This window comes from Benincasa hispida, chromosome 9 (assembly GCF_027475165.1).
Source record: "Benincasa hispida cultivar pf3 chromosome 9, pf3_genome.v1.1, whole genome shotgun sequence".
Classification (NCBI taxonomy): Eukaryota; Viridiplantae; Streptophyta; class Magnoliopsida; order Cucurbitales; family Cucurbitaceae; genus Benincasa; species Benincasa hispida.
Window position 1 is genome coordinate 73,586,665 of NC_143486.1, and position 15,833 is coordinate 73,602,497.

General features: G+C 30.5%; 1 long non-coding RNA gene across 3 annotated transcripts; it reads right to left on the bottom strand.

The window, feature by feature from the left end:
* Window positions 1–5,093: 5,093 nt before the first annotated feature.
* LOC150034067 (uncharacterized) lies at window positions 5,094–7,189 on the bottom strand. 3 transcript variants are annotated; one of them, XR_016532385.1, is made up of 4 exons: window positions 6,988–7,189; window positions 5,899–5,954; window positions 5,574–5,669; window positions 5,094–5,491 (listed from the first exon to the last, which is right to left on the bottom strand). It is a non-coding gene; the product is annotated as an uncharacterized LOC150034067 (long non-coding RNA). The 3 variants fall into 3 exon arrangements; XR_016532384.1 differs by having other exon boundaries at window positions 5,094–5,669; XR_016532386.1 differs by having other exon boundaries at window positions 5,094–5,669; window positions 5,895–5,954.
* Window positions 7,190–15,833: the final 8,644 nt, after the last annotated feature.

Genomic DNA, 15,833 nt, shown 5'->3' on the forward strand with positions numbered 1-15,833 from the left:
ATCACTCACACCAAAAAATAATTAAAATATTTCAAACAATAAATAAGAATAATTCGCCACAGGTTAAATTATGATAAGATAATTTGATGAAATACATAAAGATAGGTACGTCCTGGGATGCACCTATATATATATTATTTATTTATTGAAAAAGAAAGCCAGACAAAGAAAGCTTCAAAATATTGACATGCACTTTTTTTAAAGGAAAAAAACACAATAATTTTGATAGCAATTGTTTTTGAAGAACAAAACTGTTTTTTTTTCCACATACAGCATATGGTCTATGCTTGGCATCTTCAAGAATGACTTTTATCTCAACTGAATTACATCCCTAATCTAATTCATCAGTACCTAACTTTAATTTGTGTAACTAGAAATTAATTTTTAAATCATAATAGGTAACTAAGTTATAAATCTAATCCTAAATTTTGAAGTTTGTGCCACTTGATCAGTAAATTTGGTAAAGTATTTGTTGGATATTTGGAAGAAAGTGAAATATTTGAATATTGAAACATAAAAAAAAAAAAGAATTTTATTGTGTAGATTAAATTCATGGTTAGAAACTTTCAAATTGAATTGATACTTCAAATTAGATAATATTTCATGTACAAATTTATCTTATATAAAATTTTGTGTTATCTATTGCGATACTGTCAAATCACTTTCTTTCTCTTTTTACTACTACGCCCTGTCTTATCTTATTTTGGGACCGCGGATTTCTTGACTTTCTTTCTGGTTGCTTCAATTTGAATGAGTTATGTTTGATTTTTGTCAAGTAATAACTCAATTGAGTTAAATTTGATAAATGATTTAATTTTTGTATTTATTTGATTTAATTTGAAAAGTTATTAGCCTATAATTAGCAACGTGTTTCTTCATTTTTTGTATCATACTTCAAATTGAAGAGTTCTCTCCTTTCTTTCTTTTCATCTTGAGTTGAGTTGATAATAAGTATCTAAGAGTTCTGCCAGATCTGTGTAATTCAAAGGTTGCAGTTCTTCCAGAGTTAGTCATTGTATCCTGCTAAGACAATCATTGTAGTATGCTAGCAACTCGTACAAAGCGAACAATTACCTTTAGGGAAATGCTAATCAGAAGTGTGTCTCGACTAGCTATTGACATCTTCACAATATATTGAGGTTCTTAGTTATATCAATTCACAAGCCTTATTACATTATTTAGCGTACTTTCAGATTTGAACTTTTATATTGTGTACCATGTGTGTACTGTATCTAGTTGATGTGTAATAGTTTGATAGTGTATACAATTTATATATATCATTTTCACAATAGTTTGATACAAATTTCAATTATGTGTTTAATAGAACTTTACATTTTTAAATTTTTATCTAATATATCCTTGAATTCTTTAAAAAAATAAATGAAAATTCAGGATTAAATGGTTTTGAAATTTTCTTAATGGGTTTTCAAAAATAGAACAATAAGAGAAACTATTTATACAAAATAACAAAATTTAATCTTTTTTTATAGAAGTTGATAGAAACGGATAGAAGTCTATTTTGAAACTACATGATAGACGTTGATAGAAGTCTATCAATGTCTATCAGTAATTTTTTTTACTTTTTCTATAAATAGTTTAACATTTGTTCTTTACGGGAAAATTTATTTTTTCCTTAACCTATTTATTTATTATTTTTATCGAATGTGTGACCTAACTCAATTCAATTTTATTAGTCACCTCTTTTCAAAACTTTAAGATGAACCACATATTTTTCTTAAATAGCTAAGGAAGGGTGTGGATCCAATGCAATATTATATCATCCACATATAATTAAAACGACTAATTATTATCCCCTAATGAATTAATCCTTACTTTTTATCCATGCAAGTTCCTAATTAAATTTATTGCAATCGGGTCGGTTTTCTCCCAATGGCCTTTATTATCATTAGTAGTATTATACCTTGAGATTTACATATTTAACTATAACGATTTGTTTGTTTCACACGGTTAGATTTCAAACAAATATTTAATATTTTCGTTTGTTTTTCATAATTTTATTTTTAAAAATTCGGATAATATTCAGTGGTCTTTAAAATTTATTTGACATGAATTTTTTTAGTAACCTCTATAATGGTAAGATTTCTATGTCGGAAAAATGAACAGTTAAAATATAGCCTAATTAATTAAGAAGTTAATATAAATTATTCATTGTTATTAATTTTATTTAATTATTAAATATAATTATATTATTTAGATTTAATAAAAGAAAATTTACATTTTAGAATATAAATATACAATGAAACTAATTATAATTCAATTATTGAATATAAAAAGTTTTGTAACCTCTTTCCTTTCTACAACTATAAAAGGTTCTCTCTATCTCTGGTTTTTTTTTTCTTCTCTTTCTTCATTTTTATGTTTCTCTTTCTTTTTCTTGTAGGTTCTCTCCTACACTCAATATAAGAACATTTTGAGTTTTTTTTCTCTATTTATTTTTATGTTTCTCTCTTCATTTTTTATTTTTATGTTATTTTTCAATTATAATATAGTATATTGCTAATCATTTCAATTTTTTAAGCAGTGTTGTTCAGCAACCTTCAAACTGGCTATGAGAGTTAAAATCTATTTTTTATGTTATATTGCACACCATGATTCTTCACATTCTTTGTATTTTTAGCAAAATTATAATTTTCATAATTTAAATGTAAAATGTGATAAAAATCTTGCATTGTATTCAAAATATAATTACATAAATGAATTAAAACTTCAAAATATCATATTAATTAATAGTTGATATTTTGTCAATTGTAATACATAAAATTTGTAAGATTGGAAAAAAAATTTACGGGAAATATTAACACTAATATAATATTTATAAAAAACAAATTAAGTAAAACATTTTAGAAATAGAAAAACAATTTACGGGAAATATTAACACTAATATAATATTTATAAAAAAACAAATTAAGTAAAACATTTTAGAAATAGAAAAATAACAATAAGAATAATGAATTGAAAAAGAAATAAATATAATCGATAATGATTTTTTTCTTTGAGAAAAACAATTATGATTATTTGATTTTAAGGCTTTGAAACTTTGTAATTTTGCGATTTTTTTCTATAACCTACACGATAAAGTGCTTTCACTAATTTTTTTTTCAAGAGAACTTATATCCATCTAATTTTAGTTTTTTCTTCTTTTTTTCTACCTAAAATTATTTTCTTATCGTGTCACTATAATAGTATTTTCAACCAATTATTGTTAAATTGCATGGTAAGTACGAACAATTAATATTTTAGATATATTCAACTTTATACTCGTAGAAAAATAACTTTAGTATTTGATAAAATAAAATGTTTTTTTGTGATATTAACGGACTTTACTCTCTTAAATAATATTTAAATATAAATTTTCTATTTTTTTTTTATTAAAAATACTAATTACATTAATAAATAAATTACTCCACATGCTCACACATTCACCTTAACATGAATAATTAACAACATTTTTTAGTCATAATCAAATATTCTTTTTAGACAGCTAAAAAAATAATTAAGTAATAATTTTAAAATAATAATATATCCTGTTTAAAAATGACTTATTTACCATCCATTGGATCACAAAAATTGAGTTTCATTTTAAAATTTTTTTATTTCTCATAATTTATTGATCCCAAGTCTTTTGTCATAATGAAAAAACATGAACCTTACTTTAAAAAAAATGTTCATAGATGTAAAAGCCTTATCTTTCTCCCTTGTCATTATCTTTTATTATTATTTTATAGTTGATGACATTACTTTCAAATAACAACGACAATAAAACTTTAGGACTAATATGAAAGAATTCATAGTTGAAATTGTGTATTTAACATTTTATAACAAGTTTTAAATTCAATATTTGATACGATAAAATTTAAACACCATGTGTAATGCACGTACTCAAAACTAGTTACATTAAAAAAAAAGAAGTATGCCATATTCCTCGATTAATATTATAATCATTTTTTTTTTAATAACAAAGATGAGATATGAAGATTTGAAACTTTAACCTCATTGAAAAGAGTATAGGTCAATTATATATTTATGTTAGTGGACCCAAATAACTTTGGTATTCTATTGACCTTAATTTAGACATTATAATAGCCAAGTCTTTTCGGTGGTGGACAAACATCTCATTCATTTTCTTTTTTCTGGATGACTAACATTCACTAGTGACCATGAATCATAAAAAACTAGACAATTTTGTCAGTTCAATAGGTAAAACATTTATTAAAAGAAAGAATAATAACTTTATATTATAAATATCATAATAGTAATAAATGTTCATGTACTTAATGTCCTAAAAAGTTAAGTGGCTTATCTTCTATTATCTATGTGTCTAATGCCAAGTTATTCATGCGCGATATGATTATACACTCTTAGTATTTAAGTAATGACACATCTTAATTACGACATTTGGTGGATTCACTACTACAAAAACAATATTTGTTGATGTTTTTTCAATGTCTAGTGTCGCTGTTCTAGACATTTTAAAAAACGTCAAGAAATCTAGTGTCAAGAATGTGGATGTTCTCGACTAGGAAAAAAAACGTTAAGAACAGTGATACTTGACATGTTTGAAATGTCAAGAATATTGTTGTTCTTGACAAATAAAAAATGTCAAGAACAGTTTCACTTGATATGTGAAAAACGTCAAGATATATTTTACTTAATACTGCAAAAATATAAAGAATATAAGTGTTCTTGACAAGAATAAAGTGTCAAGTCAAAACTTTTTGACAGTTTCCACTTCTTAAATATATCTATATCCTGACATATTTAACTCGTCAAGTATGCTTGTGATTTTTAATTTTTTTTTAATATGGATGTTTACCCATAAATTATTCCTGTTTTGATCCAACAATCACATATAATATATTATATTATGACAAATATCCATCAAACCAAATAAACAACCTAACACATTTTCAATCTTATGAACCAAAATTTCTTTCAATACCTTTGACAAAAGATAACATTCTTCAACATTGTCAATATAAAACTTTACAACTTCATGAAGGATTTTCTAAGTTAACTAGAAGAATATGGACAGACTCATATGAACATTTTCAAAAGAATATAAGGAACATAATTCTCACAGTTAGCCCAATATGAACAATTTTAAAAATAACATTTCTGAAACTTCTATCAAAACTATCCATCCACCCCATATTAACAAAACTAAATCATTCTCCTCGTAACAACTATCAAAACCACCTTTGCAATCACCATCTCCATATGAACACATGAAACAATTAACCACCTTTCCAAAACTACAATTAACCACCCCTTCCTCCACATATGAACAGTTCCAGAAAATATTACACCTATATCAATATGAAGTAAATCCAGAAATTCAACCAGAACAAACATCTTGAAAATGACCAAATTGTGCGGGCACCTACGATCACATGTAGCAACACAAAAATTCAGCCAACTCAACTTGCACCTTGTCTAACTCGATTTGTGAGTATGAGTTCCTTATATCAATCTATAAACATAATAGCCAAATATATAATGAATTCCACTTTTTCCTACGCTATTTGAAATGTTGAAATAGTTTGATAACATACCAAATCTGAGATGACAATGCTTCTTTTGGTCACAATATCCCTCATATACCTCATGATGTAGTATCCACATTTAGTGCTCCCAACTTATAGAGGATACTACAGTCAAAAAACCAGTAAATAATAATGAAATAATCTTTAAGTACTAGATGTCTACATAATATAATGAATAAGTAGTCATGTTTATACTTGCCTTTACTCTTCAACTACATTTGAGCACTAAGTTATCTTGAGCACGAAATTTTCCATTCAGGAAACCAAATTAATATGGAACCAGTGAAAGGAATACTCAAACAACAAAAGCCATTAAATTGATATCAATACCTACATGTTCTAGTTTTTCCCGGAGGTACCCTGTAAGCTTTAAAGCTCCCAGCCCCACAACTTCAAAATGAAATATAAAAAAGAAAGCTTAATAACATCTATATCATAAAGTCTTAACTTAAATGAAAATATAAAAAAGAGAGAACAAAATTCAGATTGTAGAAGAGGTTGCAATAGTGACATAGCAATAGAAGATAATAAATTTCAGACATTAATAATAGAATTTGAATTTTAGTAGTCAACATTATAAGTAAAAGTAAAATTATCTAAGAAAATATCATTCCATAGAAGAAACCCAACAGAAGAAAACCTCAAGCTTCACTCCTAAATGCCCACACAACATCCATCACATATCTCACTATTAAAGCCCTTTAGAAAATCCAATGCTAGTATATTTAAGTCTCCTAAAGACATTCCATTCATCAGTATTATAACCAGTAGGCACTGAGAGTTACCACTTTAAAGCAAAACTATAATGGGAGTACTATGCGAATGAGTTGGGAACTCGAGCAAAAAACGTGCTCTCAAGAAATTCAACATCAAGTAAAAGGTAGTGGTATAGTATGTTATATCCGAGTTGTCACAGTACATGCACGAATCTTCTTCATACTCAAATAAACCAACTGTATCTAGCATACAAACAACTTAACAGAAGGCTGCTCATAAGATAAGGATTGATAGAGACTTAATGGCAACTATCCTTAACTACAAGAAGTTACTGACAGATAAAAGAATTATTCAGTGAAAACTTACCGAGTAATTTGACTAAGGCAGTTCAGATCAATAGCTAAGAAAATTCTAATCATTTCAATCACCACACAAGCCTACTCAGTAGCAATTCGCATAAAGACAACTGCTACGACCTAATTAAGCTATCAATTGCAAGTCCAATACAGTGCATTAATTTGAACAATGCATCATCAAAGTTGAAGGAATCGAATTTCCGTAGAAGCGTGTCAACGCCTTGCATTTAGACATTCATTTTTTATGGAAACAAAAATAGTAAAATAAAACATGCATTTGTAGGATAAATATTTAAACAAAACATAAACATGCTAGAAAAGAGGAAAAATTGGAAGAAATCAAAGCTCACATTTCTTGATTCCTCTAGCTTTCCTCTTCCACCGTTATCAATGATTTTGAACTTCTCCAGAAAGGACACCACCAACAAAGTTACCTTGCTATTCTCTAGGATTCCGAAGAACTTGGAAGAGTGGTCTCCAAAAACTTTTAGGAGGAAAAGGGTAGAGAATTTCTAGAGAGAGTTAGAGAGAAAGTAGAGGTTGGAGGCTTAAATTTTGTGCAATAAAAAAATCTCTTTACCTAAATGGGCTATAAGGATTTATTTATATGGAAAAGGATACCTTTCTCCAAATATTTTCCTTTATACCCTTGGTGCTAATTAATCAAATAACTCTTATAATTAATTGATACATTAATTAAATAATAATATATTAAATCCTATTTAATATACATTTAATTAACTATCATAAATATCATATATTTATACTAACCTTCAATCTTCATAATTTCTTAATCAATTAATTAACCATTAATTAATCAATTAAATAACTATATTGAATCATATTTAATATGGAGTTAATTAACATTATATTTATATGTATACATCTCTTTATGAATCCAATTCATACAGATCTAATATTTGAATCTTATTCAAATATATCTCCTTTACATAGTTTGGATTATAGATCATATCTACAACTATTAATCTCATTAATATAAAATTCTCCCATTTGATTTGAACAATTTAAATCATTCCTCATTATTATCCTTTAGTGAGCTAACAAGAGGACCTTATGAACTTACAGATTAGAAGCGCCAATGATATGAGATTAATTGATTCGACTCTTTTAATTCAATTAATCAATATTCATTAACTACCATTCACTTCGTTAAAGACCGATAGTTGTACTCTTTTACTGTAGATATATTTTTGTGTCCACGGATATAACCAATCAACATAGTAATGACCCTTCACAAATGTTCATAACTACAGTTGGATCAAAATACGGTTTTACCCTTGTAGTTACACCTAACTTCTCATGTACCACCGATTCCTCTAATGAACAAATAGTTTATAGTCCAATTATAAACTAACACCTCTCAGGCTAATAAGAGGTTGAGGCTTCATTGTTCAAGATCCAAGACCAGCTATTAAGGGAGCAATTTATCTACTTTTCCAAGGAATGGGAAAGAGTGAATTTCATCTTGTGTAGTTGTGTTCCCAACACCCTAATCAGATAAATCCCCAAAATGGTAGGCTTATTGAGTTGACTATCATGACTACTCTCAACCATACAAATCAAAGGACTGCTCTTATAAATAGGAGTTCACAACTCACTTAAGGATTAAGGTCAAGTCTTCTATGGTCATCTTAGTGAAATATTTGTTGCTTCAAGTAACAGTGTTATAAAGAGAAACTAATTATTTTGTGGTCTGATTTATGTATAAACTCTTTTATACATGATGCTTCCACTAACATGTCTTTACATGAACAATATGGTTCATTGTTTGTAACACTTACATCTCATGTAACAATTACAAAGTGGGTTATATCCATAGTGTTACCAGAATAAGGTACCCAACCTTCATCCATTTACTGCAGACCTTTTAGGTTATTACTTGAACATGAACCACCTATATGTCAACCACATGCGATTCAAGTGACATCATATAATCTTGGATCTTGGTTTATTGGATTGAATTAATGTTATTTAAATGTTAAATAAAATACCTCTGATTTTATTAGATAAATAATTTGTGTTAACAAAACTACAAATCATGAGATACATTAGATTTAGGACATCAATCCCAACAATCTCCCACTTATCCAAAGCTAGTAGAATGTATCAAAATATAATAAAAGAAGAGTGGAAAAGTAAAGTATCAATATACAATGTAAGGTAAAGTATCAATATACAAACATAAACTAGGGCATACAATATACCCAATAAAATCTCCTATTTGTCATAGCTTAGGTGACTCATATCTCGTAGGTCCAGACCCTCCAGGTGACTCTAAAAAACTTTAGCCGTGAGAGTCTTTGTAAATGGATCAACATTATTATGCTCTGAGGCAATCTTTGTGATGATTACATCTCCCCATTACACAATCTCTCTAATAAGATGATACTTGCACTTTATATACTTTCCACGTTTGTGGCTACAAGTCTCCTTGGAGTTTAACAAAGCACCACTATTATCACAATAAAGTGTGATAGGCAAGGACATATTTGGAACAACTTCCAAATCTATGAGAAATTTTCTGAGCCAGACGACTTTCCTAGCAGCTTCACAAGCAGGTACATACTCAGTTTCCATGGTGGAATCTGCAATACAACCTTGTTTAATCTTGCGCCATACTATAGCTCCTCCATTCAGAGTGAACATTGATTCTGATGTGAATTTCTTTGAATCCTTATCAGACTGGAAATCAGAGAGATATTTCAAATTTCAATGGAATTTCCATAAATTCCTATTTCATTATTTTTTATATTTTTATATCTTATTTTATTGTATTTGTTTATTTTAATATTATAAATTCTCGATATCCATGTTTCCGTTGTGCCTTGTTTTGCTCCTCAATTTTACAACACTACTTTTTTTAACAGTAATTTTGCTTTATAGTTTATTTGTTATATGAGGATATCGTTATAGGGAGAGAAGTGTCATAGAAAAAATAGTGCAATAAATATAAAATTGAAATCATAAGAAATATATTTCAATTCAAATGGTTTAGGTTGTATCTTAAAGACAATTTTACTCTCTCTAATGCATGAGTTTAAAGAATAATTATTTTTTATGATGGTTTATATATTCCTTCACATAGATGTATCATCTGAGTGGTTTATATATTCCTTCACATAGATGTATCATCTGAGTTTTAAAAGCGTCTTATAAAACTTTCAATTTAATGTTTAATTGGTTTCTAGCCTTCTCAACACTTGAGTTAAATAATATCCTCGCATTTCAATTGTCTAATAGATTTATCAACCTTAAATTTCAAAGTTTGAAGTTCATCAATCCACCACTTTCTAAATTTAAAAAACCTATTAAACACAAAATGGAGACTTTAAGAACTAACTAATAAATACTTGCCCAGAAACACAATCCTAAAACTACTTGCCAACTTTCTAATATCTATCTATCTATGTATCTATGTATCTATATATATATATGAAATTTATGTTTGATTATTTCTCCTACATTTTTGGAAGAAACACATGAATTATTAGTAAAATTCGAACAAAAAAATTATGAAAGCTATCTTCTTAGTTTTTTTTTTTAAAAAAAAAAAAATTGCTCAATTTTTAAAAATATTTGTGAAATTGGACTAAAAAAATCCATAGATAAAAATTGTGTTTATAAATTTTTTAAAACAAAATACCTAATTATGCCACAAGGGCTAAGATGAAACACAAGTCTGATTTACATAAATTGGTTAACCACTCAAGGAAAAGAGGGAATCAATAAGAATTGCACACCTCAAACCTAGCTATTCGTTCTTCGTGATGTGCGCTAGAAGTGTATTATAAATAAATATGTAAAGCACGATTGAAATGAAGGAAGATGAATGGTGAATCACTTCTCTAGAAGAGAAGTTTGGATGATGTGTTGGTTGTTGGGTTTTATATCCTAAAACTCGTGGTTTGTAAACAATAAATCTTATTCTAAGAATTCAATAAGTTGTTATTGAATATATGTATTGCTTATTTCATTTTTTAGAAATCCAATAAACTAAAACACCCATCACTATTACATGAGTACTTGAACTTTATGTGGAGACATAAAAGTGGATCAGGTTCAAATAAATAGTCAAAATGATCTATAGCATATGAATGAGGTTGGGTGCCTTATTCTGGTACGACTATTGGATGTGGCTCATTCTGTAGTTGTGATAAAGAGTTGTAAAGTGCTACAGACAATGTGATCCTAATTCCTATATGTTATGACATGAGGAGAAGTAACACTATTGGATGCGACCCACTCTGTAGTTGTTACAAAGAGTTGTAAAGTGCTACAGACGATGTGATTCTAATTTGTACATGTTATGATATGAGGAGTGGGGGCGTCCTATGCAATGGGTTTGTACAAGATTGGACCCGAAATTAGTTACTCTTACTTTATAATATTGTTTACTGTTTAAGACTGACTATTTCAAAGCGATGACCTAGGTAACTCGACCTTAATCTTGAGTTAACTATAAACTCCTATTTATTCAGAATTATTCTTAGATTTGCAGGTGATGGTTGGTTCAACAGCGTCGGCTCAATAAACCTCTATTTCAAGGGTAAGACTAGGTAGATAGTTGGGGACATATGGTGCAAGACGGAATTCACTCCTACTCGCTTTCAGGGATAGTAGAGAGGTCGTTTCCTTAAATGTTGACTCCAAGTCTTGAACAAGGGGCCTCACCCTCTCATTTGCCTGAGAGGGACTCGGTTTGTTGATTGGATCACAAATCAATTATTCACTAGAGGATCAGTGGGACTTAAGGAACAGGAGGTAATCTCGGGGATATAATAGACATTTGACCCAACCGTTATTATGAAGAATTTGTGAAGGGTTAACTTACTAATCATGGTTATATCGAGTGGACATAATATATCTACAGTGAGGGGAATGCAACTATGGGCTTTAGTGGAGTGACCCATTAGTTAACGAATGAGAGTTAATTCGGTGTAAAGAGTTTAGCCAATTAATCTCGGACCGTTAGAGCCCATAATCTGTAGGTCCACAAGGTTCCCTTACTAGCTCGTAAATGGATTGGCTTTATAGGAGCATGATAAGTTAATTTGAAACGTTCAAATTAGAATTAAGGGAATTAGTAATTAAATGTGATATAATTACGCGTTTAATTCCTAAATTGGAGAATCAATTAACAATTAAATATGATTGTGTTCTTCTCTAAATTCCCTTAATTCAAGCTTATTTTGAGTCCCATAACTCAATCTAAGCTCCAAGAGAATAGTAAGAAAGATCTTTAGGTGGTTCATGACGAGATTTGGAGAAGATTTGCAGCTAAATTCGTGATTCAAAAGGTTCTACAAAGGTATTATTTGAAACCCTCTTATGATTGTATGAGAATGCTTTATTAATAGCTAAAATTGATGAATTATAATGCTTATTGATCCTTGTTACTTCCGCGGCATGATGATATACTCCTACATTGGTGAGCTGTGTTACACTTTCTATAATGCGTACAAGCTTTTCCTGAGTCAGATCTAAGTATAAATCTAATTCAGGTTCTTGGTAAGTCCAGGGTCGAACATAGGGATTGATGCTAGACTAATGCAGACCTTGCGTTGTAGCAGTTGCAGAAGGGTTCTAAATTAATGTGGAAGAAGTTTATCTACACTAATCTTACTGCATGTATATAAGAAGACATAAGAGTTCAAGTGAAACACAGGGATTAATGAATGAATGGTGCTAAGTGCTAGGGGTATGTGTTGATCTAAGTAAGATGAACACGTGTGCATGAGTGTGGGTAAAGATGAAGATGAGAAATGCTTGTTTACAACCAAATGTATGTAGATGTGTTATGTTTCTGTTTATCTGATCATATCATTCAACATTTCTCAATGCAAATGCCACATATATGAAGGAACTCTAAATAGAGAACCAGTGAGCGAAAGCAGATCGTTCCAAATTTCATTGAGAAAGAACACAAACAATTACAGTCTAAAAGAATAGATTATGCATAAACAATAAATTACAAGCATGCTTCTTTAATTGAACAAGGGATAGATTATGTAAACCTTTGAAGAACTCTTTCTTCAAGTATCCCTCGATTGTTCAGCAACTCGTTCAACAACACAAACTCAAACACAACGATAAGAACAACCAAGAGCATGAATTGAAGAATCCTCTCACTATCGAGTGCAACTCGATCCTCGACCCTCGAACAAAACAAGAACACCACCACAAGAGTTACCTTGGTATTCTCGGTGTGAGAGTTCAGGAGTTGTGGGCTCTGTATGACTTCAAATAGAGGAATGAAGGTGGTAAACGATCGAGTATGAGACAGAAGAAGGAAGTCTATCGTATAGACTTGATACTCGGTCGTATAGAAGAAAAAGCCTATCGTATAGACTTGCTACTCGATCGTGTAGTAACGAGTAACTATTCTATAGTAAACTCGGTACTTGATCGTTTAGTCTGTGAGATGCTATCGTTTAGTAAAACTCTTTTACTCGATAGTTTTTCTTTTTGTGAGATCGACTCAATGAATCATCAGCCTCTGATTTTGGAAAACCATTTTTCCTTTTATCTTATAGTTACCATAACCGTGCATAACCTCCCACTCAAGTCGGTTATTAAAGAAAAAGAATAATTAATTATCATATAATTAATATATTATAAATAAATATAATAACCAACTTATCATATTATATTTATAACCTATAGTTTTAATATTTCATCATATGAAACATATAGACCATAGATCTTTTTCTATTTTATAGTATTTAATATAAATCATATTTATATTAATTCCTCCAATTAATAATGTACCAAATACATCATATCAATTATATCTTATATAATTGAATCAATTTAATTATATCATATATAATCAAATTTTCTCTTGTTAATTTGAACACTTCAAACTAATCCAAAATCTGATTCTCAACATGAACCCATTGAGCTATTAAGGGGACCTTATGGACCTGTAGCTTGAAGCTTCAACGATACGTGAATAACAGACTAAACTCTTTAATCACGAGATCCACCATCCGTTAACTGTTGGTCACTCCACTAAAGACTGATAGTTGCACTCTTCGCACTACATATATATTTCTGTGTTCATTAAATATAATCAATCAACAGTGCAATGACCCTTCACAAATCGTTCGTAAGTACAATTAGGCCAATTTACCGTTTTGCCCCTGTAGTTACATCTAACTCCTTAAATACCACTGATTTCTCTAATGAACAATAAGTCATAGTCCTACTATGACTGAGTCCTCTCTTCCCAAGAGAGGGTGTGGCCACTATGTTCAAAACCCGGAATCAGCCCTTAAGGGAGCAATTTATTTACTTACCCCTACTTCGGGGAATGAGTAAATTCTGTATTATGTAGCTAAGTTCTTGTTGGGATTGGTGTCCTAATTCTCCTAAAGTCTCGTAGTTTGTAATCTATACACATTGTTATGAATAAAATAAGAGTTATTTTGTTTGGCATTTACTCATATCCAATAAACAAAGCTTCATGATTATTGTATGTAAACTTAAGCATGTATATCAGATATATAAGTGGATCATGCCTTAAGTGATAACCTAAATAGGTTTGTAGTATAAGGATTAAGGTGGGATACCTGATCCTGGTGACACTACAGATACGACCTGCTTTGTAGAGGTTTGTAAGTATTGTGAACTACTACAGATGGTAGATCCTGACCATTCATGTTGAGACATATGAGTGAGGGTATCCTATACAAAGAGTTTGTATAAAATCAGACCACGAGATGACTAGTCTCTGTATATAACTTAGTTGATACTGGAGACTTACATCTCACCTAAACTACCATAGGTGACATGACCTTAATCCTGAGTGTTTTAGGAACTCATGTCTTTGAGGACGATCCTTTGATTAGTATGGGTGAGTGTGGCCAGATTACCAACTCAACAATATACAATAAACTAAGGAATAACCCAGTATCATCTCCCATTTTCCCTAAACAAGATGTCGCATGTCCCGCAGACCCAGGCTCTCCAAGTGACCCTCAAACACTTTAGCCGTGAGAGCCTTTGTTAAGGGATCAACAACGTTATGCTCTGACGCGATCTTCGTGACTATCACATCATCGCCATGCACAATCTCCCTGATCAAGTAGTACTTTCGTTCTATATGCTTGCCTCGATGATGACTTCGAGGTTCCTTCAAATTTTCCACAGTCCCACTTTTATTACAATAAAGAGTGATCAACAAATCCATATTTGGAACAACTTCCAAATTTGTAAGGAATTTCCTCAGCCAAACAACCTCCTTAGCTGCTTCACAAACGGCGACATATTTGGCTTCCATAGTGGAGTCTGCGATGCATTCTTGCTTGATGCTTCGCCATACTACAACCCCTTCATTCAGAGTGAACAGTGACCCCAATGTCGATTTACGAGAATTTTTATCAGTCTGAAAGTCAGAGTCTATGTATCTTGTAAGGATCAGATTCTTATCTCCATACACGAGCATGTAGTTCCTCGTTCTCTGAAGATACTTGAGGATTGTCTTGACCACCGTCTAGTGATCAAATCCTGGATTGGACTTATACCGATTGACAATCTCTACTACATAGCAAATGTTCGGTCTGGTACACAACATTGCATACATTAAGCTTCCAACAGTTGAAGCATAGAGAATCCATCTCATCTTCTCAACCTCTTAAGGTGTCATAGGACATTGATCCTTAAACAAAACAATTCCATACCTGAAGGGTAATAAACCCCTCTTGGAATCCTGCATCCTATACCTGATCAACATTCGATCAATGATGATGCCTAAGATAAGCCTAACCTTTTGTTCTTAAGATCCCGAATGATCTGAATCCCTAGAACATACTACACCTCACCCAAATCTTTCATTTGGAACATGGCAGCTAGCCATTTTTTAATGTCGGTCAGAAACCCTACATCATTCCTATTGAGTAGGATATCATCCATATACAGTATCAGGAAAGTTACTAAGTTGTTGATGATCTTCTTGTAGACATAAGACTCATCAATGTTTTGATCAAAGCCAAACGTCTTGACCACACTGTCAAATCTAATGTTCCACGATCTAGACGCTTGTTTTAGCCCATAAATGTGTTGGGATTGGTGTCCTAATTCTCCCTAAGTCTCGTTGTTTTCTAAAGATACACATTGTTCAATGAATAAAATAAGTGTTATTTAATTCTGGCATTTACTCATATCCAATAAACAA